At 41.4% G+C, this 27,821-nt stretch overlaps 1 protein-coding gene and 1 long non-coding RNA gene across 2 annotated transcripts in view; both read left to right on the top strand.

The window, feature by feature from the left end:
* The window catches only part of MAML2 (mastermind like transcriptional coactivator 2), a 344,668-nt gene that overhangs the window by 106,272 nt on the left and 210,575 nt on the right, over positions 1–27,821 (top strand). The gene's annotated exons all lie outside the window — the stretch shown is intronic.
* Positions 1,291–24,172, top strand: LOC116600097. The gene is made up of 3 exons (XR_004289495.1): positions 1,291–18,956; positions 19,699–19,828; positions 23,309–24,172. It is a non-coding gene; the product is annotated as an uncharacterized LOC116600097 (long non-coding RNA).

Raw genomic sequence — 27,821 nt, forward strand, 5'->3', positions numbered from 1 at the left:
AGAGCGAGCACAGGCAGACAGAGTGGAAGGCAGAGGCAGAGGGAGAAGCAGGCTCCCTGCGGAGCAAGGAGCCCGATGTAGGACTCGATTCCAGGACGCTGGGATCATGACCTGAGCCGAAGGCAGCTGCTTAACCAACTGAGCCACCCAGGCGTCCCCAGTCTCCAGGTTTTATTCTGAAGGGAGTGAAGAGATAGCAGGTGACCACTGTGTTCTAATCCTAATACTCTATCTAACAATGTGACCCCACATTCTGGCCCCCACTCCTGTGGACCCACATTCTCCTGTTAGAAATTGCCTTCCCTCCTTCCCACCCACCTACATCCTACCCAGACGTCAAGTCCTCCCTTAAGACCATAGGCCTTCAGGAATCTCTCCTTGGATAATCGCCCACCACAGTGATCCTTACTCGCTTGGAATTTCTGTAGCACTTTTTGTTTGTGCCAAACAATCCTCACTTAATTACACGTTATCTTGGATCAGTCTCTAGTGGTTTAAAGCATAGTGTTAAGCACATAATCTGTGTAGCGATTTGAAGAACAGGGCAACTAGTTCACGGGGAGCCAGGGATGGGAACCTCAGGGAAGGCCGCAGGCACCCACAGGGAGGAATCATCTTGGGGGAGATGTTAAAATCTAACTCTGGCCCTCAGACAAGCACAGTGGCCCTAGCAAAATGGCTAGTCAAATGATTTGAATGTTCAAAGGATTAGAACAAGGAAACTGGTGATGTATTTTTACCATAAGGATATACCTGCCCACAGATCTGGGTAGGTGGTATCCTTTGGTAGGATAAGCTTGGAAACTAAATAGTGCTTCCTCAGATGATGCCTCCGTGACTCTCTCAGTGATGCTGTGAGTGGCCAAAGTTGCTTCCCACTGGCAAATTTTGTCCTAAGATCTTAAATATAGCTGATTGGTTCCCAGTTAACACTTCGTTTCTCAGAGTTGATTATTTGTTCCTCTCCTCTCTGATCCATTGTATGTAGGGAAATCTCATTTCTATCATTCTGAAGTCCTTGGGGTGCATGTCACTGTGGCCTTCTTTTACCTCCTGCAGTAGGTACCACTAAATACCGAATGAATAATTAGCTAACTCCAGTACCAAATCCTTAATGGCATAGAATACACAAACACTTCTTTATTCAGCATTTAGAAAATAAGTGACTCTATGGGACGCCTGGGTGGCTCAGTGTGTGCTGAGGTCATGGTCCCAGAGTCCTGGGACTGAGCCCCCCACTGGGCTCCCTGCTCAGCAGGGAGCCTGCTTCTCCCTCTCCCACTCCCCCTGCTTGTGTTCCCTCTCTCACTGTGTCTCTCCCTGTCAAACAAATAAAATCTTTAGAAGAAAAAAAAAAAAAGGAGTAAGTGACTCTAGCACTTGCTACACACCAGCATTATTGAAGTTAATGGAGATACAGAGATGAGTGGGAAAATAGTCCCTTTTTTAAGAGATTTTACTTTTAAAGGCAGGGGTATAAAACAATTACAATGAAGCATTTTGGGTGCTGTGATAAAAACAGATTGAGACATGAAAGGGGGAATAATCAATTTTACTTATGGGACTCAGGAGAGTTTTATAGAAAGAGAAATATGTTAAAATCCCTTCCATGTACATTTTTTTGTTGTTGTTTGTGGATTCCCTTCAATATCAATTCAGGTTATTAAAATCTTGGCCTCTTTCTCATTCATGTCCATTCACTTGTCATTAAATACTCAGGCCTCGTCTAAGTTTGGAATGAAAGTGTCACAAGACACATCTTTCACTATTTCCTGGTTTACTAAACATGGAATTGTAGCTCAGGACCTGAGCATTCGGTGATCTCATGTGACCATGAGAACACGAGTAAGGAAGGAAGTGCAGAAGTGAGGGTGATGATCTCTCACAAAGCCCCTGTCGGCTAGAGAGGTAGGGTTTTAATTAGGTAGGCAAGTGTCACATCTATGCCTCAGACATCAGGGACGTAAATGAAGCTTCGCATCTTCCTGTTCCCTAAGAGCCATCCCCCAAAATATACATGGGCGAAAGGAGAGAATCTGAGAACTCCATAGATCTCAGATTGCCGAAAACAGAATCAGCATGATCTGATGGTGACAGGCTTAAAAATCAGGAAATCCAAGAGACACTCATCCTTATCTGCTTTTGTAGTAAATCAGTTAACATCTCTGTGTATTTATTTACCCATTGGAAGAAAAAAGAGCTAGTATTTCTAGGGTTAATCTCTGTCTGTTGGATTTTATAAAGTAAATGAAACGTAGTCCTGTTCTTCCAACACTTGAGCTACTTCAGTCTTCTAAATTGAGAAAAAGATGTACAAATCATCGAAAGAACAATATGAATAAATCTTTAAAAGAGCGGTAAGTGAAATAATGCATTTAAAGTAAGAATCAAGAGGTACAAATGAATATAAATATACATATAAATATTTGAAAGAACAAAATATAAATCTTTGAAAGATGTCTTAATGCATTTTGATGTCTTTTTGTACACTAGAAATATTTACACAGATGTTGCCATCATATCCATTTTCTAAGGAGCACAAGGTTTTCTTTCTAAAAAGGGGACCAAGGGACAGTCATATTGTGGAGCATTTGTCATTAAACAGACCGTATTTTATTAAAAGCATTTTTTAAAGCTGTTTCAATTTTCATGTTATCCTATTGAGGATAACAATTCTGAAAACTTGCGAACTGCTGTAAAAATACCATTTGTATTCTAAGTATAATACTTTCCTATCTAAGAAAAGTTGTCTCTGGTTCTAGGATACCAAAATAGAGTAAATAAATTTGTGTTTTCCATATCCACACCCACCTTCCTGCCTTTGAGATCTGTGTGTGATTTTGCAAGACAGAATGTTATATGAAAGTGAACACGAAATGACTGGATTTCTGTGCAGCCCCAAGAGTCTACAATGTTCCAAAAATTAAATTCCCCAAATCACTGGAAATTTCTGGTATAATAAGATGCTATTGCTTTTCCCCGTATAATGGAATGAGGTGCTCTTTCAGGTATTTATTCCCTACTGGTGGGAAGAAAATACTTGTCAATTCGTAGGGCTGATTGATCAACTCATATGCCTTGATCACTTGTGTTCAAGGCACCATGCCAGGTGCTATGGGGATAATACAAATAAGAAGTTTATGTTTCCCTCGCCAGGATGCTTACAGTCTAGTTAGAAAGACTAGAAGCATGGTGGGAAATGCTTTTTAACATGAGACACACGAGGCAGCATCTAATAAAGGGGTGTCTAGATAGAACTTGGAGACTCAGAGGTCTCCCTGTGGTTCCTGGGATTGTGGATGGTCTGTTGGAGGAGGAGATGGCCCCAGAGGATCTTTCCAACTGTTTCCAAAAGAAAATGAATTTGAAAACACTCAGATGCATAACTGCTCCTTCTAGAATACTGTTACAGTTTATTTCTTTACGAATTTAACCACATTTTCGATACTGTATTGTTTTCTTTGTGCCATTCATAGATTTCTTGGTGGTTTGGGGTTGCGTTTGTGTTTTTCTTCTCTCTTGACTTATCTGAGAAATTCTGGCACTAGCAGGTTTGGGATGTTTTCGTTCAGACATTCTTAAGTTATTTGGTAAGGTCTTTGTTGCATTTTTCTGCTTAGAAACTGCTTTTCTTTTTCTTTGTTTAAACCCTGAACTCAGTAAAAGCTCTTTATTTTTATAGATTGCTCAGTAAAGCAATATCTTTGGAGGGGAGAGAATAAAAAATAATCCGCCTGCCACTGGAAGTAGCTACATCTTCAGAAAATATTTCATACGTTTAAGAGATGTCAGAGAGAGGCTTACAAGAACATACATGCACATGGTTACAGAAAAGAGAGCCTAGTACTTTCGATGCCCATATCAGCAGGCCTCAGAATTGCTTGTGAACGACTGGAAACCATGGCCATCTGCCAGCCAGAAGCAACATCACCAGAATGGAATTCACAGTTACACTGTTAAGACTTATAAATACAGTGAGGGTCCAGGAGCCAGGACCTTCAGGCAAAGTCAGGCTTGTCTGGTCTGGTCTGGTCCGGCTGACTGAGCAAGCAAGCTCTCTTTTTGCATGAGGCCTTCCTCAGTCTCAGTGACTAAAACCATTTGTCCCCAAAGTGAAAATGTCCCAAGGGATGGGGGGTGGGCAGCGACCGTCCCTTTTCTTGTCACACACTGTCCTCGTTGGGGCGGAAGTCATCCTGGGAGGAAAGTCAGGGGGGTGCATGGTTGGTCTGAGGACAGTCTTTGGAAGTTAGGAGAGTAAAATCATTTTTGAATGTGAATTCATTTCCCTTCAGAGAAACTGTGCCAAATCCTAGCAACTGGGTGCTGTCATAAAGGATGAAAGTAAAATAAGTTGAAGAGCTGTTACCCATAAAGAGTGGTAGGAAGCCAAGAATGAAACCTGGCGATGGCCAGGGTTTCAGGGAAAGGGCTGTGAAATTAGCCAATGCCACTGCGAGTGAGCCAGGCAGTACAAGTGATAGGAGACCAGCAGCGGCGACTGCACGAGGCTGTCTGCAAGCTTAGCAGAGATATACTCTATGGGTCCTTTCTCCCCTGGCCTACTCAACAAGAAGGGCAAATGGAGAACCGAGTTGGTGATGATCTCATTCAGCAGAGGCCAAACCGGAGCCTGCAGCAAAAGCCATCGAGAAGCACTTGCTCTCCACCAGGTAGCAAGTGAAACCCATGGTCTGCATTTTCTCATTTAAACTCGGGACAACCCTGTGAGGAAACCCTACTATTATCAGGGTTTTACCCACGAGGAGACTGAATCTTAGGAAAAAATCATGCCAAAGGTCACATAACTGAGTAGTGAGAGGATGGTCTTTGTTTGACTTCAAATATCTTTAACTTCAGAGCCCACACTCCAAACATGCGCCGTTCTGCTCATTTCTTCGTTTCCTCACATATTCATGCAGGTATCCTGTAACGGCAGCGTGCCAGGCACTAGGCTAAAAAGAGGAGGGTAAGAAAAGTCACCTCCTACTCTGTACTCTTGGCATGAAACTTACAAGTTCACCGTGGCTGAGACATAACAGTCGCGGAAGAATCACATCAGTATTAACAGTGCCTGATGACGAGTCACATTCAGGAAAGATGAGGAACAAGAGAATGGCTAGGTATTAGGAAGGGCATATCCCACTTGGTCAGGGAACCAAGAGCTATGCTAAGTAATTACGAGGAGAGGTGTGCATACTACAAAAACATGGTTATTATTCTGGGGAGTTGAGAACTTTCCTGAGAAAGACTTATGTTTCAGATATGAAGAATTAAAGGCTGATCCCTAGCTGGAGAGGAGAAGAGGCTGGGGGAGCAGGGGACTAGCAGATACCAGAGTCCTGAGGCCGCCGAGAATGACAGATTACCAATTCTGGGAGTCCTTACTGATGGGCAGTGTAAACTCCAGGCTCGTCACCTTTAGTGTGTTTCATATTGCTCAACTGCACCTCAAATTTCTGACTGTTTCCCAAATGAATTTACACACAACACACTCATTGTTCTTTATGGCTTTTTAATTTGTTTGTTTTCTGCCAATTTTTTTGTGATTGGGCTCTCAGGGTTTGAGGGAAACAAGAGCCACATGCTTCATTATTGCTGTATTACAGTTTCTAAGGTTCATGCTCTTTGATATTTAATAAATACATCTTTAGAGTAAAGAGAAAGTGGATAGTAAATGTCAATTCAGAGGATGATAGAACTTAGTTGTTTTCACTGATATGCTCAATTAGGAATTGACATTGCCTGTAAAAAAAAAATAAACTCATCTTTCTATATTAGGTGAGCTTGGAAATAGATTTACTTTTAATTTTTGCTAAGTGAAGCTTTTTAATATTACTTGAAACTAAATGGAAAATTTTCCAAATTAATGCTTGGCAGTTTAGCACATGGGGCGGGGGCAAAATCTTTCCTCTAAAGCAGCTTTTCCAGGGAACAGATTAGTATTAATTAGGGGATGTTTTACTAATGGAATATTTTTCTTGCCATTGATGTCACTGTCCTCCATCCTGGAGGACAGCATTATTGACAGTGATTGCTCTTCTGTGTGATAGACTATAGGCAGACAGACCATTTCACATTATTCCATTTGCCCCACACCCTGAGACAATTGACTTTGGGTTGAAAGCCTGAAGCTGTTTATCAGGCCTGGCAATATTTGGGACCCTACCTGCTAACACTGTCATTGGTCTAGAGACTCTTCTGGATTTCCACCCATCTTCTGTCTTCATTACAGAAAATAACTCGTAGGGAGTGCCTGGCTGGCTCAGCTGGGAGAGCATGCAACCTTTGATCTTGGGGTCATGAGTTTAAGCCCCACATGGAGCTTACTTAAAAATAAATAAATGAATAAATAAACAAAATAATTCTTCAATAACTTCTCACACAACTGAGTAGGACCCCATCAATCTTTTTATTATCTGTAGTAGATAAGATGGTGGAGAATACGGGATGCTCCCTATCATATTTATCTTTACATCTCCGAGGCTTAGAGCAGAGATTGCCTGATAGCAGATGATTTAATAAGTATTTATTAAGTGACTGACAGAGTGAATGGCAGTCATGTCAACTGCAGTCAGTCAGAGGTGCGCTCCAGATCACAACTTTTGGTAACCACCTCAAATTTTCTTGCTACTTTTAGGAGTTAATGATCATAGATTTAAAACCATGAATATGTACAGTGGAAGTGCTAGGCTATTTCTATAATATTTGTATCAGTTATCTATTCTGACTAACAAATTGCCTCAAAACTTAGGATCCTGAAACAAATTGTCTCACAGTTTCTGAGAGATGGAAATCTGGGGACAGCTTAGCTGGAGAGTTCTGGTTTGGGGTCTCTCACGACATTGCAGTCAGGCCCTCTGCTGGGGCTTCGGTGATCCAAAAGCTTGAGTAGGGCTGGAGGATCTGTTTCCAAGCTCACTCATGACTGTTGGCAAGAGACCACAGCACATGGGCTTCTCCACGGAGCAGCTTAATTATCCTCATGACATGGTAGCTGGCTTCCCCCAGAGCGACTGATCCAAGAGAGATCCCTTTCGTGATCTGGCTTCCCAAGTTCCATGCTATCACATCCCCTGAATTCAATTCCCTAGAATAGAGGTGATTCATTAAGTTGAACCTACTACATTCAAGAGGAGCTTAATTAGGTCCTACTTTGGAAGGGAGAAGTATCAAGGAAGTAGTGGACATCTGAAACCACTAAACTATCTAAATATTGAAATCTTTCCAATATATTAACATGAATTGCATGCTTTTTTAAGTGGCACAATATATCACAATGTTCCATTTGTCAATAAGAAGTGCTTTTAGACAAAGTGCTTTTCCTGGAAATTAGCAAACTGTTTTAAAATGTTGTAAGTAATGCCATTTAAAAAAAAAAAAAAACCTCATAGTCATGAGAACAAGAATCACTAGTACTTGCAGAATCCAGCTAATGACTTAATTTTATCTATTTTCTTTTATTCCTCTGAAGTAGATTGCAACAAATTCAAATTAAAACAAATTAAGAACATCTACTTTGTACCAAGTACCATGTTACATGCTATGGGAAGAGCATGTATGAAAAAATAGAGTCGATTCCAAAGAAACTGAGCAGAGATGATGGACACATGCCCAAAACTTGATACAATACTAAGCTCGCTGTAATGAGTTTTCTAATACAGGCACAGAGACAGTGCTGTGGGAGCACAAGGAGAAAAAAGTGAATTGACATTGGAAAATGAGAAGACTTCTTGCAAAAAGTGCCCCTTGAACTGGACCTAAAAAGATTAGAGGCCATCCAAATAGATAAGATGGTGGTAGGAAGGACACAGAGCTCAGAACATGGAAGTCTCCTGGGGTGGACACAGTGGGGAGGAATGCTGGACTCTAAGAGGGGAAGGAAGGTATAGTCTGGGCAGTGGGGACCTGCCAAAGGGTTTGAACAGGGGTATTATTGAATAAACAAGCAGACTCATACTTTAAGAACTAAAGCACATCGAAATTACAACAACAATAACTATTTACTATATTTACTCTCTCCTAAGCGCTTTAAACGTGGTATCTCTAGTCCTCGGTGACCCCTGATGGGTGCAGGTATTGTCATCGCCATTTTACCGATTAAGAAACTAAGGTTTAAATAGTTGAAATAAATTACCCTGCTAGTGAACTGGGGAGTGATAATTCAAATCTGGGGTTGTCTGACTCCAAAAGTCCATGTTTTTAACACACATGTGTAACTCTTTCCTTAATACATTATGAAGAAAATGTTGGGAATGTGTTGAAAAGTACACATGGCTTGTCAAGAAATAGTTTAGGGAACTTAATTATGAGACCCTAAGAACTTAGTATCCTTGTCTCTTACTTTTTTAGCCCTATCTTTAAACCAAATTCCTTACTGAAAACATACAGTAAACTGCCAGGGACAGCAGTGGGGCGGGGAGGGGGAGGAGAGGAAATCCAGTCCTGTTGCGCCTAAACCAATCACCAAAAGGAAACAGTTCAAAAGAACAGTACTACTATAAGCGTCAAAAAAGGGAAAATACCTAAGCAGACCTGCCCCTGAACATTTGCAGGGCTCAGGGCAAGACAGATGGAAGCCTATGTACCATATATCTAAATATTAAAAAGTTATAAATCAGGATAACAAATGGTTAAATCAAATAATCTCTCTTTTCCTAGCTTGCTTGACAAATATAAATGCAGAATTACAAAATGGAAAAATACATGGAAAACTATGGTTCTTCTGTGACTGAAAGGCAATGACATATCTAATGACTGAATTTAATTATTATTGAGCATACCTGGGTAGCCTACTGCTTTCATGAACAATTAAATTAGGTTATACCCAATTATAAAATAATTATTCTTAAAATTTATTTGCCTTCATTTCTGCAAATCCCTAGTCTTGTTCTCATAACAAAGATTTTCATGTAACTTGTTTTCTGTTGACCAGAGTGATCTAAACTTTAGATTTTAAAGTATTAAAAGTGAAATGTAACTTTATTCAAACATACACAACTTGAATATATTTTATTTTCATCACAAGTGTAAATTAAACAAATGTGGAAAAATAGAAATTGTTTTTTGTGTTCTCAGAAGTTATTTTTCATCTAAAATCTTCAGTTTTCTGTGAGATAAAGGGCCAAACTCAGTTTGGTTAATGAATGTAAGATTTAAATAAAAGTGGTTTAAATGAAGCTGGAATTTTTTTAACTTAATCAAATTCTAGTAAATACTTTTATGAAGGTAAAATTGTGAACAGTATTGACTTAATTGCCAAAGAATCTCAATCACACAATTCACTTCTAGCCTACATCCGTTTAACTTTAAGAGGACTAGGAGTTGTTTGATACTATGAGATACACTTCCACCACACCATGCGACTATTGGCAATATTTTGTGCTGATAGGCGAATACTTCTGGAACCAGGAATTAGAACATGAAAAGAAGCAACAAAATGGAAGCTTGGCGCTATGGGGAAAATGATACCATTATCCTTTGCACTCATGCTGAGATGAAAGACTTGACAAGTTAATTCATTTGTCTTGTTCTTACCTAAGCACTTCTGTTGCCGTATTCTCCTTGCCCTTCAAAGAAGTGTCCTCTGACATCGGCATCGTCCTAGCCACCCATCCTCAAAATGAAGCCACCTTGGGCTTCCAAGACACAGAGCAGGAGATATGGAGAAGCAATCCCTTTTGGAGCCTGAACAGTGCTAGTCACGACAGCAGAAGTTTGGAGTGCCTCATGATGCTGTGCGGCACTGAGCTCCGAATTCCAAACGTGTGTGTTTGTCACACTCGTGGTCCCCCACGTCAAGGCGCAGGCTGTTGCTCAGCGTGGCTCTCCAGTTTGCAACAACGAGATGCATGTCAGGGTGGGCGGGAGGTGGGGATCGCAGGGACAGGCTGCCCACATGAAGACTTCACCTATAAACGTTTCTCGCTATGAAAATGTCTGGTTTTAATAAAAAGTCACCAGATTGTACCAAGAGAAAAAGGAAGGTTACAAGGATCCCTATGAATATGTGACCAAGTAGAAGATGGAAACTGGGAGGAAGTGACATGAAATGCAAGGGAATGAGATATTGGGAAAAGGGAATAAAAACCAGTCGAGAATGGAAACACCTTAAGAGCAGTTCTGGAAGCTTCACTCCTTGCTGCTCTACGAGTGACCAGCTCCTATGTATACTGACCTGACTCTTCTACTCCCGGCTGCAAATATAGCAACATTTAGCTGTTTTCTATTAATACTGAGGTACTCTGAAACTTTGGGGATCTTCAGTAGCAGAATCGATACCGGGGAACAGTAAAAATAATAAATAAATGAAAATGAAAAAAAAAAATAATAAGTAGCTCGCCCAGACTGCCACTCAGATCTTCCCAATACTGTGCAGAAGCACAACGAAGTAGTGATTTTGGTTTTGTGCTTGAAGACAACCTCTGTACGACTTCTGAAGTGATTCAAGGCTGTCCATGTGTTATCCTTATAATTGAAACAGTATTTCACTGCTTTTCCCAGAGTAATAGTTTTAAGAGTCGGGGTTTCAAACCCTGGGTACAGCCTGGCCTCCACAGTGTGACCCTGTTCCCAAAATGACAGGGGCTATGGAACAGATGGCCCAGACTGATGACAGCAGGGTTGGGGTTGTGCTCATGGGGCCAACTGGGACACCAGAGAAGGGAAGGCACACTGCTGTTTCTGAGAATGGATGGGTTTGGAATGCTTTTAAAGTTACTCATCAATGCAAATAAGATAGGAGGGAACTCGGGAACATGCTATTCTCTGGGGGTACCAATGGTAATGGCGAGGTCAGTTACTGCAAAGCCTACATAATCAGACACGGTGAGTTGTCTCACCTGGGCGGCCGTGGTTTGTGTCACTGGGTTGTTGGACAGCTGTGTTATAGCAGTGTAGTGGTGAAATCATTATTTAGTAACGATCACAGTGATAATGACCCTGTGCTACACATGGGTAGTGCGTCTTGTAAGCGCCCAATAAGTACTTACTGAATAAATACTCGTTCATCAATTGGCTCAACAAATGCCCACTGAATACCTGTTATAAAAAGAACTGGTGGGTCCTGACACGAAGGTGAACGTGTTTCAGCCAGAGCCTTCCCAAGAGATTATAGTTTTGCAGATGTTATGGCGATGACAAACAAATGGCCCAAGATGCTTTTTTTTTTTTAAACATTAAGGATTTTTAATTTGATTTTTGGAAAAAGCCAGTAGAGAACTCAAGAGGATGTACTGAAACTTACGTGTGTGTGTGTGTGTGTCTGTGTTTGTGTGTGTTTAACATATCCCAATATTAAGAAAACCTTACTCTTCTCCAAGTTATTCTATAATATAACTGGAAATAAAATGTTGAAAACCCAATCTCACACATGGTCCAGATGCCAAAAAAGTCACTTTTCATTCAGAAGAGCACTGTCCATGGCATTGTTTTATTTTTAAGTTAACATAAGGAAAAAGAATATGTATGACAGCAGATTACAGGAAAGAGGCTCCTACTTCACTTCTAAGTTATGCAACTTCCTCACTGATGACCGAGAGAAAAATAAAGAGGCAGCAAATAATAAAGGGTAAGGCAGGAAGTATGTGGTGACAGGAGTCCCAAGAGGGCTCACCAGCCCGGTGCCACTAAGGAAACACATCTCTAAGGCAGTTAAAAGTTGTCCTGCTTCTCGCATAATCCCAAGCAGAGCACAAGGCCGTGGTTTAAATGTGCGCAGAGAAGTGGAGAAATAAGAGAGTAAGGTCTCCGTCTCACTGAGGGAGTGAGAGACCCTCGTGGGTCTCCGGGCAGCTGGGAATTTGGAGCCTCCCCCAGCACTCATGCAGTGGTTCTTCAGTCAGTTCACGTGGGTCCTGATAAGTGTGACACACCAGAGGGGGTGTGGATTCAAAACAGATAATAAGGTAATCCCTTTGGCAGTAATACTAACTGCCCACCACCATCCAGTGGTTACTAGGAGTTGACAGGACACACACATGATCTCGCCTAATACAGCAACACTGGCAGAGGGATTATTAACGCCGGTTCCTCGAGGGACACAAATAATCAACTCGGGACTTAGAGACTGTGTGTGTCCAACGTGACAAAGCTGAGAAGGGGCAGAGCAGCCTTTGAGGCCGGTAAGGAGACTCCAGGGCTCACACTGGAAATCGTAGTGCTGGGCTACCACTAGCTACGTGTTTTTCCTCAGGGAATTTGTAAAGGAAAGGTTGGTTCCTACGTTACGCAGAAGGTGTTAAACGATGAACGGTGAAATGGTGTGACCGATAAAATCTAGAGGGATTGGGGTGCCAGAGAACTCACGTCTGAGGGGATGTGGGAAGTCCTCCTGGACAAGGGGGGATTCACGGCTGGTTGCTGGAGAATGAGAAGTGCTTACATTGAGAAGGGAGGGTTCCACAGGATCTGTTTTCAAGAGGTCCTGTTTTATTGTCTTACTCACCTTGACTGGCACTAATGAACGTCAAAGATTTCAACAAAAATAAACACATTGAGGGTCCACTATGTGAGGGGCGTTCTTTTTGTTTCCTTAAAGCTTTTTAACATTCTTTAAAGAACTGGTTAATCTCCAGGGTCTAGATCCATTAGACCCCAAGCCAGATGGCTCTGGGGAGCCTCTGGGAATGGCTGTGGAACCGCCTCCACTTTCGCACATACCCATGAAAGAATGGTCCCTTGGGAATTTTGCAGACCTGCAATGTGGAGATAATGTAATTCTGGTCATAATTCAACTGCCCTAGATAGAGAGTTGCCAGATTTAGCAAATACAAACACAGGAGGCCCGGTTAAATTTGAATTTCAGATGAACAACAAGTAATCTTTTAGTCCAAGTATGTCCCAAGTATTGAATGGGATGTACTTATACTTAAAAAGTTATTTGTTGTTTATTGAAATTCAAATTTAACCAGGCTCCTCTATTTTTCTGGAAACCGCAGCCAGATAGGAACTGGGGGGAATATTCTGAGATTTTAATTTCCTTGGCATATGTAAATACTCCTCTGTTTTTGAAAATATCAAATCCATTTTTTTTAAAAAAAGAGGAAAGGAAAAGAAAAACAAAAAGTATCACTAGGGTTGCACACGCCTATGAGATGTGTTCTCTTTTAACATGAAATCAGTGGAGCAGGAAAAGAGTTACATCGCAAGATAATTTTGTGGAACCAATATAAATCCTGTGTTTTTATACCTTGCATTTTAGTTCAAAAAATTTAACCTTAAAATAATAGTTAGGGTTAACCCAAGTAACTCCCTTACTCTGCATCAAGATAAAAATGCATTTCAGACTATGTACCCTGAGGATAAAAAAGAACTTGCTGAAAACTGGATTTCCGAGTAATGCCCCCATTAAAGATGACAAGTGGGGTTCACTGAGGAGGCATACGCCTTCAGACTGAATTTTAAGAATGACGATTGTTTTTTAAAGTCGGAGTCAAATATCAGTCTTTAAACCAAGTTAAAGTCAATGCTGCAGCTGCCTTCTGTCTCTGTCACTGCTGTGAAAAAAATTCAAAAGGCGCAATCAAACATTTTTTTCTAGTGCATTTTTTAAAACAACTCGAAATCAACACAAGCACACCAAATGCAGAGAGCAAATGTTTTTACCTATTTAACGTCTCCCTTGCTTATTATTATTAGTAAGATAAACTAGTCTCAAGAGCAGTAATGCACTTCGAGAGAATGTAAAGCATGAAAGGTAAAATGAAGTCTTGCAGAGGGAGAGACTTTAAATCACATTTAGACACAAATCCTTTCGGGTCACAGTCCCATAGATTACCAGCATCTGCTAAACCTAGATAGTTTATAATCACTAAAATTGTTTTAATCTTCCTATGGAAGGCTTACCAGAGAAGTACTGAATTACACTGGGTTAATACTTCTAAGGATGAACAGTCAAGAAATCGATGCATAAATTAATGCAGTGGCTACATAGTAACATCTAAGGTTTGTAACGTATCTGAACCAGGCAGCAGTTATCAAAAGATATAGCACTCCATTAGGGTGATATGTTCTCAGCCCCGTAATCGCCTGGAAAGTTGCCAACCATTCTTCGCCCTCCCCCACTCCTGCAATCATCGCTGACCTGTCATATTCTTAACCTTCGAGAAGAGAGGCTAAAGGTTGGGTTTGTAAAATAGGGAGAAAGCCATGAAAGCAAAAGCACAGATACCCCAGTGAGGGAAGACACGAGAACACACTATCAGTGGTTGGTGTTCTTTGGATCAAAGCTTCCGGTCATCTCAGATGTGGTCTGTCTCAGAGCCTGACTACCTTCCACACCCTGAGTGGGAGCAGTGCAGGGGAGCGTTTGGTGCTGTGTGAAGTGTACGTTACACACCCTGGCAAAATGTCACCATGCCGGACGAGGTCTTGGTTCTGTAGGTGGGCATTTGAACTTGTGTAAGTGCATAGGAATGAACATTCCCCTCCACTGACTTTCCTGGGACTGAGGGAAGTATTTCAATGCCATAGAGGTATAAATCGACAAATTATCAAATAGCTAAGTGAATTCTTATTCTACTTTAAGAGGAATAGCAATATAACATGTAGTAAGCGGTTGAGTAAAGTGATTATGTTCCATGCATTCATGCATCCATTAAACGGATCTATCGGTCTGGCTTCTCGTTCCACACCCCCATCGCCTCTCTCTCATGTTCCCTGGTCTCTAGGCAGACGCACGGTTTTCTGGACAGTGCACTATACCGCCTCTTATATGCCTGTTTCCTTCTGCATGTGTTCTTGCCCCTGCTGGGGTTCCCCTCGGCTCTCTGTCTCCCTGCTGAGAGCCATTTCTTCAAAACTTAATTCAGAAATCACCCTCTGACCTCTACTTCCCGATATCACCCAGAGTTGGATGCCCCTTTACTGTGTTGTTTTGGCCTTGTATTCATAGTCTCTGGGAGAAAGCACATGACATTGGAGTCCAATGAGTTGTTTCTCTGCATGCCCATCTCAGTGAGACCAAGAAATGTTCTTTTTCTGCTTTTGATTCTCATAACAGAGTATGATATGTGGCCCATACGGGTGATCGTATGCATTGGATCCGTGAATTAATAATGACTGGGCAGTGTGCCCCTGGTCTGGACGCCGTGGGAGGGGGTATAAGAAAGATGCGGTACCGAACACCTGACACCGGCAGGTAAAACATCTAAACTACAAAGCTCTGAACTTAATGGCACCAGTGTGAGGAGGAGTGAGGGTAAAGTTCCAAGGGAAGGTTCGTGGAGAAGGTGATACCTAAGGTGGGCTTTGACAGGGGCATTAAAATGGGAGAAGGCGGTGGCCTCCTCTTCCTGGTAGGTTCACCGGAATGTAGACTTTTGGGCAAAGAAGTCAGGACATGGACTGTCAAGAGAAGGCCAAGAATGAGTGTGGGCTTTACACTAAGAAGGAGGTTAAATTCTTCCCATTCTTCATTCTAGGCAACAGTGGGCTCTTTTCCCAGTACCCAGTTTTATGACTCCTTCCTCTGCTCTAGGAGGCTTGCCGCTTTCCACTAATAACATGTGTAGACGCTGTCAGTGGTGTTCCTGAGGACTGAGGATACATCCATCTTGCAAATATGATGCGAAATAATTTTTTTAGCCAATTGAGTATGGAACTCTGCCTCAAAATACGCAGTATTCATCTTAGCCTTGACCTTTCTTTCCTGTTCTTCTTTTACAATTTTATGAAATACATTCTGGGGTCCCTTTTGGCCTAAAGCTAAAAGCTAGAAAGCATCCTTGTTGCCTTTTTCATCCTAGCCTGCAGCTTTTCAGTGTCTGCAGTTGGAAACACCATCTGATGATGGAGGATAACAAGTCCAAGGGCAAAAAGCAGTGAGCTGAGGCGAGGGAGCAGCCGGCAGAGCCGAGGCGCAGCTGGGCCAAGTTCAGCAGCAGGTGTGGAGGCGGAAGTGCAGGGGGGAGGTGGGCACGTCAGGTGGCGGCAGGGTTCAGTGAGCCAGTCAGCGAACTGCTCACCTAGACAGTCTGTTTCCACCTTTCTGCACCACACCGAGCCAGCCACTGACCATTTCCTCCCTCAGATTTGCTCATCCTCAAAGAGGGAATCACAATGTGTCTTCCTCAGAGGAATTACTGACCAGTGTCTCATTCGGGAGCCACTAATAGAAATGGTCGTGAAGACCTTTGAACACAAGAAACAAAGCACACAAGTAAAAACAACAGGAAGTGGAAGAGAGAGCACTCTGTGACCCGAAATGTTCTGTGTCATATGCCGGTGTCAGAAGGTTATAAGGCTCCAGTGAGATGTGTCACTTAGGAGGACGGTAGTGCCCGAGGACCCAGTAACTGTGAACCCGGCACCCTGTTCCAACTTCTCAGGGAGCACGTGCTTCTCCTGGAGCATTTGTGTCTGCGAGGGCATTGCCCCATCCTCAGCCTGTCCCCTTCTCAACTTTGTACAGACATAAGTGGCTGATTTGCTCTGCTACACAAATGACTCATGCTTTTGTGAGCTCCAAGCAGCAGGTCCTTCAGCAGCTTTTCTTAGCTCTGAGGACAGAAAAGAGGCACCCAGAGGCACATCTCTTACAGGCCAGGTCTTTTTGATTTGTGAAGCAAAGACGGGGAGGGAATGATCAGACCCCGAGCTCAATTATGCAAGATCAGCTAGAGAGTGAAACACGGAACTGACTTCAAAAGGCACCCGATTCTTTCAAAATCTTCAGCCTATGCTTCCGAATTGGACCTGAGTTCAAATTCTCAGTTCTCACGAGCGGTCAAAGCACATACATCTGGGGCATTTCAGTACACGTGGATGTAATTAAGAACTTCGGGAGGGAAAGGCAACTGTCTGCAACTATGAGCACACATCAGCTCTCTGACAGCCTCTGGAATCCAGCCGCCTTTAGAGGGTGGTGTGGGTAGCCAGCCACGGCTTTCAGGACAGAGATTTCAGCCAAGGATCTAGAAGCAAGTGTACAGCATGTTCCATGTGACTATGAGCATGCCTCATCTGGAAGAGAACTGTACCAGCAGTTCCTGGAGTTTTCTTGGTTATTTAAACCCTCTGCCTTAAAGCGGAGTTCACGGCTTCTCAGCATCGGCAGCCAGGTCCCGTTTTGTTGTATGCTTTCACAGAAAGAATAAGAAACCATAGAGGAAAATGGGAACTAATGTCTCCACGGAGCGTATATCCCTCGTCACATTTAGTCCTCATAAGAACCCTGAAGAGTTCGTGCTCTTTTCTCCTTTTTGACAGACTTTTTCAAAACCAAAGCTCAGAAAAGCTCAATAGATTGTCTAGGATCTAGATACCTAGAAATGGAAGTGCTGGAATTAGAATCCAGGATTTCTTGACTCAAAAACCTATGTTTCACCCACAGCTTCAGTTCACCAGAATAACTTGGGCATGGCCTCAAAACCTATGCAGGAAATGTGTCTTAAAAAGGAATCATTTTTTATTATTCAGCTATTCAGCTGTTTAGGTATTACATTACTAGAAATTCTGAGCACCAATAATCAAATGAAGGAAAAATACCTTCACTATACTCGCATACACACACACACACACTTTATTTGTATGTATATATTTTTTAAATTGTCTCTGTTTCAGGACTGGGAATGAGCATAATTAGAATTCGCTGTTGGACGTGTGTCCACTTAAACCTGATCTATTTTGTCTAACGTTTCTTTGCAAAGCTCTCGAATGCATTGTTAGCCTATCTGATCCTGTTGTCTAGAGACCACAAAGTATTTCACATCTTACCCAGGGAACCGATCCCTTAAGGAAGAGAGGGCATTCTTCACTGACATTTCCTAATTTAAATCCATTGAATGTTGTTTCAACTGCCATTTTAAGGGCAAAGTAAAAGCAATGCGTCTGTAAAGAACTCTGTCACTTTTCTCCACGTGATGACTAACAGTGGAGAACTTAAAACCTTATCCTTGGTATCTTTTGGAGTCCAGACAATTCAACGCTCTCTTGGGATGAGTAAATATCAGCCTGTTCCCAGGAAGATTAACTAGTAAGATGATGGAGGAAAAGCTGCTTCTTTTTAGAGAGCTACACTTAAATTGGCCTCTATACCTCGTCTTAAGACAGAACCTCGGATGATTCATTTCCCTGGTGCTGTGATTTCTAGAAAGAAAAGATATTTTATACAGTTTTAAGAGTAATGGTAGTTTCTTTCCAAGGTGTTAATTTTAGTTCCAAAGTTAAGGTTTGTTAATGTAATATATTTACTGGCTTTTAAAAGGCCTTAAAGGAGAGTAGAATTAGCAGACCTGTGCTTCAGGGGACCCCATTTCTGGCCTATACTTGTAGGCAAATCCTCAATTTCTTTACCTGTTGTGGGGGTGGCAACTCTGATCCAGCGTCCTTCCTAGCTTCACGTATAAAGGGTAATAAAAAATGAAGAATATTTAAGTACTTTGGAAGTTTTGAGATTCTCAGTGGGAAACAAAGCGTGAGTTTTGTGGATAGAAAGCCCCAAACTGGAAATTCAGCTCTGCTACCTATCACCTGTCTGGGAAAACTTCCTTAACTCCGTGCATCTTGATTACCTCATCTGTAAAGTGGGCCCAAATTAGTTCCTACCACGGGGGAAGCTGTGAGGAGCAAAGGGGCTACTGACTCTAATCAGAACATAAAGAAATTGGGGCCCCAGCTGGAAGTGACTTACCTAAGTTCACCCATCCACAAAGACTTACTGTGCTCTACCAAGCCGTGCGTTTGGAGGGGTTCCTGAGCTATGTTGCTTCAGTTAGCATGTGGCCTCAGCTGGTAGGGACACCCCCTCTCAAAACTGAGACCTGTTTTTGCTCCTTTGTGTCGGCAGGAGCAGTCCGATCGCTGACTCTTTCTTGTTTATGGGCTGATGACTCATTTATAAGTTATCTAAGCCTCCCGTTCTTCCTCTCTTGCTCTCCTCTGCCATCTCTGCTCATGGGAACATATTCTTTCTGCTAGCACTTCTCCTGGAGATTGTGAAAGAGTGGCGAGCAACAGTGAGTTAACTCCTTGTTAGCAGCCTCTCAAGGCAGCGCCAAGCTCTTCTTCCTGAGAAGTTTTCCGGCTACTTTGATTTCCGTGGAGCCATGATTTCTGCGTGGCCACTGGCCTCGTTCTGCTCTGCTTGCTCCTCCTTGCTCTATTCTCCTGTGAAGTCCTTAAATGTTAGCACTCCTCGGGGATCGGCCCTTGGTCTTTCTTCTCTCTTCATGCTTCTTGCTCTCCCTGGGCGATCCCATGCGAGCTTGTGTCCTTGGTTACATCCATCTGCTAACCGGCGACTCCTATATCCAGGATCTTTCACACGGGTGCCCACATTATCACCATCTCCAGATGCCCACTGGACATGTTTGCCCGTGTCCTACGGCACCTCCAACAGGCTGTGCCCACCACAGCCCTGCTCGCTAGTCCCCCGTGTTCTCACTGTCCCGCTCGTGCACACACACACACACAGCACTTGCCTCTGCCTGTCCTTCTCGACCCCGAGTGCACACTCCGTATCTATCCACTGCACAAATCATCTTCATTTTATCTTGAAATTCTTAAGTCTGGACCCCTTTCTCATCTCTGATAAAGATGTACCAGTTGAGCTCTCTTCTTTTTCCTTCCTGTGTTAGCATAATGACCTTCGAAGTTCCTCTGTGGCCTACTTCTCTCTCCATTTTACCTAATTTGCCTTGTGTATTCCACAAGAGATAATTTTAAAACCAAAATTTATCTTTGTTGATCTCCTATTAGACATATTTTGCTAGATCCTCGTTGCCTACAGAAGAGTTATACATAAACTTCACTGCCTGCAGAGGAACCACATACACACAGACGCACCCTCCATTAGAACTCCAACCTCCTTCCAACCTCTCTCCACAAGGTTCCCCATGGGCCATTGTGTTCCAATCGCAATAATTAATTTGCTGCTGTTCCCCAAGTGCTTGTCCTATAAGAGCTGTGTGTTTTAAAAAGTAATCATTATATTTAAGCTAATCTGATTTCAGATTTCTAATTATTATATTAGATATATATATATAAAGATAGATGAGGGTGGTAAATCTAAATATAGTCCAATAAATATAATGACGTTGGCATAGTGGGCAGTTTGAGGAGGGAGTGCACATACGATGCTATAGAAAAGGAAGAGACAAAAGAATTCTCAAACTTAATTAAACCAATTATACTCACATATGCTACAGTGTAAAATCGTATTAGAACTTGAGTGATCCATCCATATGCTGGTATTAGAAAAGTTTCAAAGTGTGTAGTTAATTATTTAATATGGTGCTTAGAGATAAGAAGACAATAATAATAATTATACAGCCCTACCCCATTTTGTCATGTGTCACAGATAATGCCTTTTTTACAAATTGAAGGTTGGTGGCAACCCTTCAAGTAGCAAGTCTGTGGGCACCATTTTTCCAGCCTCGTGTCCCTGTGTTACATTTTCATAATTCTCGCAATATTTCAAAGTTTTTCATTATGATTATATTTGTTATGGTGATCTGGGACTAGTGATTACAACTCCCTGAAAGCTCAGATGATGGTTCGTATTTTTAAACAATCAATTATTTTTAAAGTAAGGTCTGTACAGTTCTTAGATGTGGTGCCATTGCACATTTGGTGGACTCCAGTATCGTATAAAAATAACTTTCATATGACCGGGAACATATGACTTCATTTGACTTGCTTGACGGTGATACTCATTTTATTGGGGTGGCTTGGAACCAAACCTGCAATATCTCCGAGGTACGCCTGTGCTATCTCACATTATTGGGCACTTACTGTATGCTGGATGCTGTGCTAAGTACTCCATATGCATCACTTAATCCTCCCAATACCTCTTTGATGCAGTTCCTATTACCGCTCTTATTTAAATGTGAATAAAAGGGGCACCTGGGTGGCTCAGTGGGTTAAACCTCTGCCTTTGGTGACTCAGGTCATGATCTCAGGGTCCTGAGATCAAGCCCCCAGTTGGGCTCTCTGCTCAGCAGGGAGCCTGTTTCCCCCTCTCTCCCTCTGCCTGCCTCTGCCTACTTGTGATCTCTGTCTGTCAAATAAATAAATAAAATCTTTTAAAATTTTGTATTTATTTATTTGACAGAGAGAGAGAGAAAGATCACAAATAGGCAGAGAGGCAGGCAGAGAGAGAGAGGGAAGAAGCAGGCTCCCCACTGAGCAGAGAGCCCGATGCAGGGCTTGATCCCAGGACCCGAGATCATGACCTGAGAGGAACGCAGAGACTTAACCCACTGAGCCACCCAGGCGCCCCAGTAATCTGCATTTTTAACAAGCACTTTGATGATTCTGACTTCAATGATCTTCTGGACCAATATTTTGAATAAAACCTTGACTTAATGGATAATCGAGATGCTGGTTGTCAACAAACTGGTGACACAGAAGAAGAATAAAAAGAAAAACCAAAAAGTTATCAAACTCAAAATTCACCTCATTTAAAATACCATCATGACCTCACCCTGCCTTGATTCTCTCTGAACTTTCTTACTTCAAGTATCAACAGGTGAAATAAATGAAACACAAACTCCTCAGAAAAGGGGAGAAATGACTTTTGTTTATTTCCAAATGGTTGTTCTTTTTTTTAATAGCCCCAGACATCAGTGCTGAAATGCTAAAAATTTTAGAGCAGAATGTACAAAACGTTCTTGAATTATATTTCATTCTTGGGTGCCAGGCACATTGAGTTTGTATCACAAAACACTGAAATAATAAAAAGCAGGTGCCCTGTCAAGTTTCTTTCATAATTGGGAAACTAAGAGTTGATGTATTTTGCAAAAAAACGTTGACAAAATCATCCCAGGGACTGCATCCACCGCTTTTACCATACATTGAGTGAGATCCGGATGCAGTACTCCAGAACATAGTAGGCAGCAGATTACGGTAATAACACTTTTTGTGATCTGTGGGAAATAAATCTCTCTCTTTTTTTTAATCCCGCAGTAAAAAATGCGACCAGTTGTTAAAAAGAGCTTGCTCCATGAGATGGAGACTCTGAGTTTGGAAACTTAGAAAAAACCTTGCAAGAGAGCTAGTATGGAGAAAACAGGAAGACAACTTCCTCTCTGAACATACACCATTTCCTGGGGAGGAAGTGGGACTTAAAAAAAAAAAGTTCTTTGTTGACTCTGTAACAGAGAGGCATCTATTTAGTGATGACTATATACGTTTATACAACCAGGACACCAACTTTAAAAAATAAGAAAATCCTTCAAGTAGCTTCTATATTCGATCATGGCAAAGTTCAAAGTCGTTGGATCAGTTGGTTTGGAATTTATTTTATTTTATGATCATCATTAATTTATTTACAGCCACTCACCTAGTGCCTGGACAGTTTTTAAGGGACAACAGCCAAACACCACACACGGTGAAGTGGGGCTCTTACTTTCAATACTGTGGCATCTCCTGAGGCAGCCTACTATCCAGCAGGCGGAGAGGGAGAACGGATGGGTATTGCCTGGTGAACCAGGACCCGCCCTCCCCAAAGGCCAGCTCCGGGAGCCTGCAGGAAAAGGGGCAGCACCGGGCAGCGGCACAGATGGACACAATCTATGATGTTTAGTCCATGAGATAACTATTGGCTGAAATTGGTTTATAACTGACTTCATCTAAGGATGAAGCAAAATCATGAAGGTGACCACAACCTACCAACGAATTTAGGGAACTGTGAGCACAGACCGAGAACCATGAGAGCCAAGAGTCCCTGAGTCTAAGGCAGTACCATACCTTGACTTTACATAGTAACTTTAACCTTGTGTTGAATTTTTTGGAACAGAATTTTCCCTGTAACTTTTCAGGGGCTGGAACGATGGGCCAGCAGGTAATTGAAATGGCATCCTTTGCAGCACACAGAAGAAAGGGAGCAGGGCTCAGAAGCAGCACAAAGCCATAGATTTCCAGATTACAATAGAGAATTCTAACTGGTGTAGGCACAGGAAAACAAGTCCCTTTAGTGAGGGCAGAGTAAATCTCTTTTTTGAAAACAAAAGGGGAAACGGATTTAACATCTTTCCTTAAGTTACCTTGAAAGAATGTTATGGTGCAAATTTACTGTGTTTTTTCAGGAGGTTGGGTGATATCTTTCCCTGCCCTTTTTTATCCTGTTAACATGTCATGGTCTATATAATTTTGTCCTCCTTTTATTCACCAAAGTTAGGATGTTAAAAAGCTCTCTCTAAAACCATATGTTTTTTCCAGTGTTCCTTTTTATACCTTCATTATTCCCAGAAACTTCTGAAGTATTTGATAAATAGTATTACAGAGTTGCAGAATTGCCCCCAAATCCACACCCAAGATAGCCTTTACTCTTTACAGTCATTGACTATATTTGTATGTGGTGTTGCAGGCAAGAATAAAAGAAGAAATCATCTGCATTCTTTGACTTTCTGTCTAAAGGGGACAAGATGATATGGATTACCTGATAACTCTACACCTTTTGGCAATTTCAGTAGCCCTGCAATAAAAACTTTTCAGCAAAATTCTTTACTTTTCTCCTGTCTTAATACTCATCAATCACTATGGTTATCCATTTTGCCTGAAATAAGCTGATTTTTAATGACATTTAAGCTACGTTGTTTTCTGTGTTCACAAACCATTTGGAAAAGACTAAGGGTAAGATTAAGTCATAAAAACCTTTATAGCTTAATCTGCTCGATAATGAATATTAGTTCCATCAAAACACAAATTAAGGCAAGTATTTAGAACCAACAAATTCATAAAAGGTACTTTATTGCTAACGATATCAATTTTTCTATAAGCATATAAATAAACCTTCCTTCTTCTTAAATGCGTAACAGTCTTCTGCTGAGGACTCACATGGAAAACATGAACAAAACAGCCGATCAAAAACAAAATGCAGCTTTCTTTTCTGCTAGAGATCAAGACCTCAGTGTTGGGCTGTTTAGGGTTCTCCTAGTAAGGCAACCTTTACCCATCAGCTTCTAGGTTAGAAGATGAGAATGCAGCCTCTCGGGGGCAGTGACTTGTGGGGGCAGCTCCAAAAGTAGTCATCCAGCTTTCCAAGGAAATTCAACCTGTGAGCCGCCGCAAGTGTCAGAGGCTCTAGTTTAGGCAACATCAAATCTTATACTTTTACTCATTACCAGTTCTTCACCAGCCTGGCCCTTGGACACAGAGTGTAGGTCAATAAAAGTTGGAAAAAATGAATTAAACTTATGGGGTGCTTGGGTGGCTCAGTCAGTTAAGTGTCTGCCTTCGGTTCGGGTCCTGATCTTGGGGTCTGGGATCGAGCTCCGGGTCAGTCCCTGTGCTGAATGCAGAGCCCACTTCTCCCTCTCCCTCTGCCTGCTGTGCGTGTGTGCGCGCTCTCTCTCTCTGTCAAACAAATAAATAAAATCTTTTAAAAAAAATCTTAATTAAACTTAGCATGAACCACATGAAGGGACTGACCATGTCTAATTTATATTTGTATCCCAAATTCTGTGCCTGAAATATACAAGACACTAAACACTAGACACTAAATGTATGTTTAAAGATGAAACAATTACAGCATATGTACAGTGTACCGGGCATCCTGGTAAGGCCTTGAGAATGGTCCCTGGAAGTTCACACTCGGTCCCGTAGAACTGAGTGAATGAAATACATTGGTGGGTTTGTTGTGTTAAAGTACAGTTGACCTGTGAATAGTGCGAGAGCCTTAGGGGCCCTGATGCCCTGCACAGTCAAAAATTCATGTACAACTTTTGACTCCCCAAAAACTTGACTAATAGCCCTCTGTTGACCAGAATACTGACTGATAACCTAAACGTCGATGGACATGTATTTTGTATACGATATGTATTATGCACTGTATTTTTATAGTGAAATAAGCTGGAGGGAAAAAATGTTATTAAGAAACTCAGAAGGGAGAGAAAATGCATTTATGGTATTTTTCTGTATTTATAAAAAAAAAAAAAAGGTCTGCATATAAGTGGACCCTCGCAGTCCACATTTGTGTAACTCAGGGGTCAAGTACTCAGAGAACTCTGAATAATTGTTACCACCAAAACAATAAATGGCAACAATTAGGTCACTACAGTAATTGCTCGAGGAACAATTCACAGATTGGAGCGTTCAATTTTGTGGCAACCATATGGTTATGCATTTCACCATGTTGACATCATACTGTAAAATTCACACATTATATAAAAAGAAATCACACCAGGAAAGTACAGGCTACCACAAATAGTAGAGAGAAAAACACATTACTGAAGTTTACTGCTTAGTAACAGATTTAAGGATTTGAGCTTCTGATTCTTAAGAATTTAATTGATGCCAGTTTTGAGAGGCCCTCTAATCAGTGTAAGAAGAATGAAGGGTAAAAAAAAATGAAATATAGTAGACCCATGATGGGAGAGGAGAGTAATAGATTCCATTAGGCGCCGCTAACATGACCTCTAACACACGGAGACTCTGATGCCCACTGTGGCAGGGATCCCGGAGACCTGGGTCCTTGTTCTCTCTCTGCTGTGAACTTAAACACATTTCCTCCCCTATAACTCAAAGGCACTGAACTATTTCTGATAGTTGTGGTTAAAACACACACACACACACACACACACACATCTAGGGTCTTTGCCGAGACCTCTTAATGCATATCCTTTTATCTTTATAAACATATCAGTAGAATTACAGCCCCATAATTTAGTGACCTCTTTATTATCCTGAATATAATTAACTCAAAAGTGTAGGTAAGACTATGTCAGCAATTCCTTAATACTGTCCCTTTCCAAAGGATCTCTCCTCCTCAACCTCCTTTATTTTTGTAACATATTCTCATATTTCTGTTACAGAACTTGCCTGGAGCAATGTATTTTACTTAGTGTGTTTGTATGTCTCTTGTCCACACTAGACTCTGAGTTCCTTGAGGGCAAACACCATGACTTCTCTTCTCTTTTTAGAGTCCTCACATAGTACAGGGATTGGCTAGTAGGAGCTCAATGAATACTGAATGAATATTTAATCAACTTGGTTGGGCAATAGCATATTTCGTGTGTGTGTCAGATACTTTCCACTTGCCCCTGTGGATCCATCTCCACCCTTTTCCAGCCTGCTCTGGCCAGAAAGTTGTTGCTCCTTACAAAACAGCCTGCTGTTCACGACTCTCTCCTTGCTTCCAGAAACTTCTTTCTTCTCTGGGCCTCCAGGCTTAGGGATAGTGACAGTGTCTTTGCTATTATCCCGGGGTTCCTGCTCTATCATTTGGGACTCCCTACTCCCTACTCACACCTGGATGATTACTCCACAGCCACTCCTCAAATTATCCTAATTGGAGTGTACCATCTATTTCCTGTCAAGACCTTCACTGATATAGTAGAAAAGAAAAGAAGATTTCAATTGACAGTGTGTTTTTGAACTCAGATTATTAAGAATGATCAGACTGAATTTTTTGGTAAAAGTCTCAACAAATACATCTTTATATAGGCTAAGTATTTTTATATGTGGCTCACCATCATTGATTCACCCATTCCTAAGTATGATGTTATAGATTCATTTCATTGTCTATACCACAAAAGCATTTTTGCATTTGAGTTAGTCATTTACTTATATTTACATTTGGTCATTGATGTCTAAATGTATTTCTCTGTGAATTGGGACCTATTCCCCTGGAATACAGTGCCTCAAGGGAAAGAGTGCCATCTTTTTTAGTTAGCAGCCTTATGGCTGACTGACCTCTGAGAAAAAAAAAAAAAATCTGGATATCTATAAATTATGAGTATGGCCTATTAAGTATAGAGTCAGATCTGACAGCAGACATTTTGTACATTTTTAGGTTGAATCTGATGGGACTTGTTACATTCTTTTCTAGAAGCAGCAATTCTTAAGGAAGTATATAACCAGTTGATTAGTGTATTCATGGTCAAGTAATCTGAAGAACTATTAAAATTTCCACTTTTAGAGAGTATTAAACATATTAGTGCAGGCAGTGGTCTAATGCCATGCCTTTATCATTGACAGGTAAACACCATGAAGTCAGAGACTTCCTTTTTTTTTTTTTTAAGATTTTATTTCTTTATTTGAGAGAGATAGAGTTAGAGAGAGGGTGAGAGTGGGTTGAAGAGCAAAGGGAGAAGCAGAATCCCCGGTGAGCAGGAAATCTGATGTGGGGACTCAATCCTGAGACTCTGAGACATGACCTGAGCTAAAGGCAGATGCTTAACTGACTGACCCACCCAGGTGCCCCATCAGAGACTTTCCATTTTGTGTTCTGCTGAATCCCCAGTGCCTAAAACAAAGCCTGGCATCTAGTAAGTGTTCAGTAAATATTTATTGATTAAATGTTATTAGAATTTGGATATATTACTGAAGAGTCTTTTGTGGTTTTGACTATATTGTCATTTATAAGTGAGAAAAAAGATGACATAGGTTCATATTTTCAACAGATATGTATCACATTCTTACCTTAGCCAAAACACTGCATTCAATGTGTCCTTTGGGAGCACACATTCTATAGGTAAAAAGTACCCTCCTGAACACATTAGTCATTGGTGGACCCCATCTCAAATGGCTTCTCTTCTGGATCAAAATATTTTTGCTCAAAGCAAGCTTTTACCTCCACTCTCCCAATCTCTGATTTTTTTTTGCCAGCTTTGCAGAAATATATTGAAGCAATTAGCACTTTCCTAAAGAGTGTCTGATTCTATTCTGGGATTCCATGGCTGGTGACCATGTTGTGCCTTTTCATGTGTATTTGATTACACCAATAAAACTGCTGGAAAGCTATTCCCTCTTGCTTGATTTTTTTTTTTTTTTTCTATCTCATCCACAATGGGGAAGACAGAATCTTCCTCCTTGTCTATGATTTTTTTAAAGATTTTATTTATTTGACAGAGAGAGAAAGAGAGAGGGAACACAAGCAG

This window comes from Mustela erminea, chromosome 9 (assembly GCF_009829155.1).
Source record: "Mustela erminea isolate mMusErm1 chromosome 9, mMusErm1.Pri, whole genome shotgun sequence".
Taxonomy (NCBI): Eukaryota; Metazoa; Chordata; class Mammalia; order Carnivora; family Mustelidae; genus Mustela; species Mustela erminea.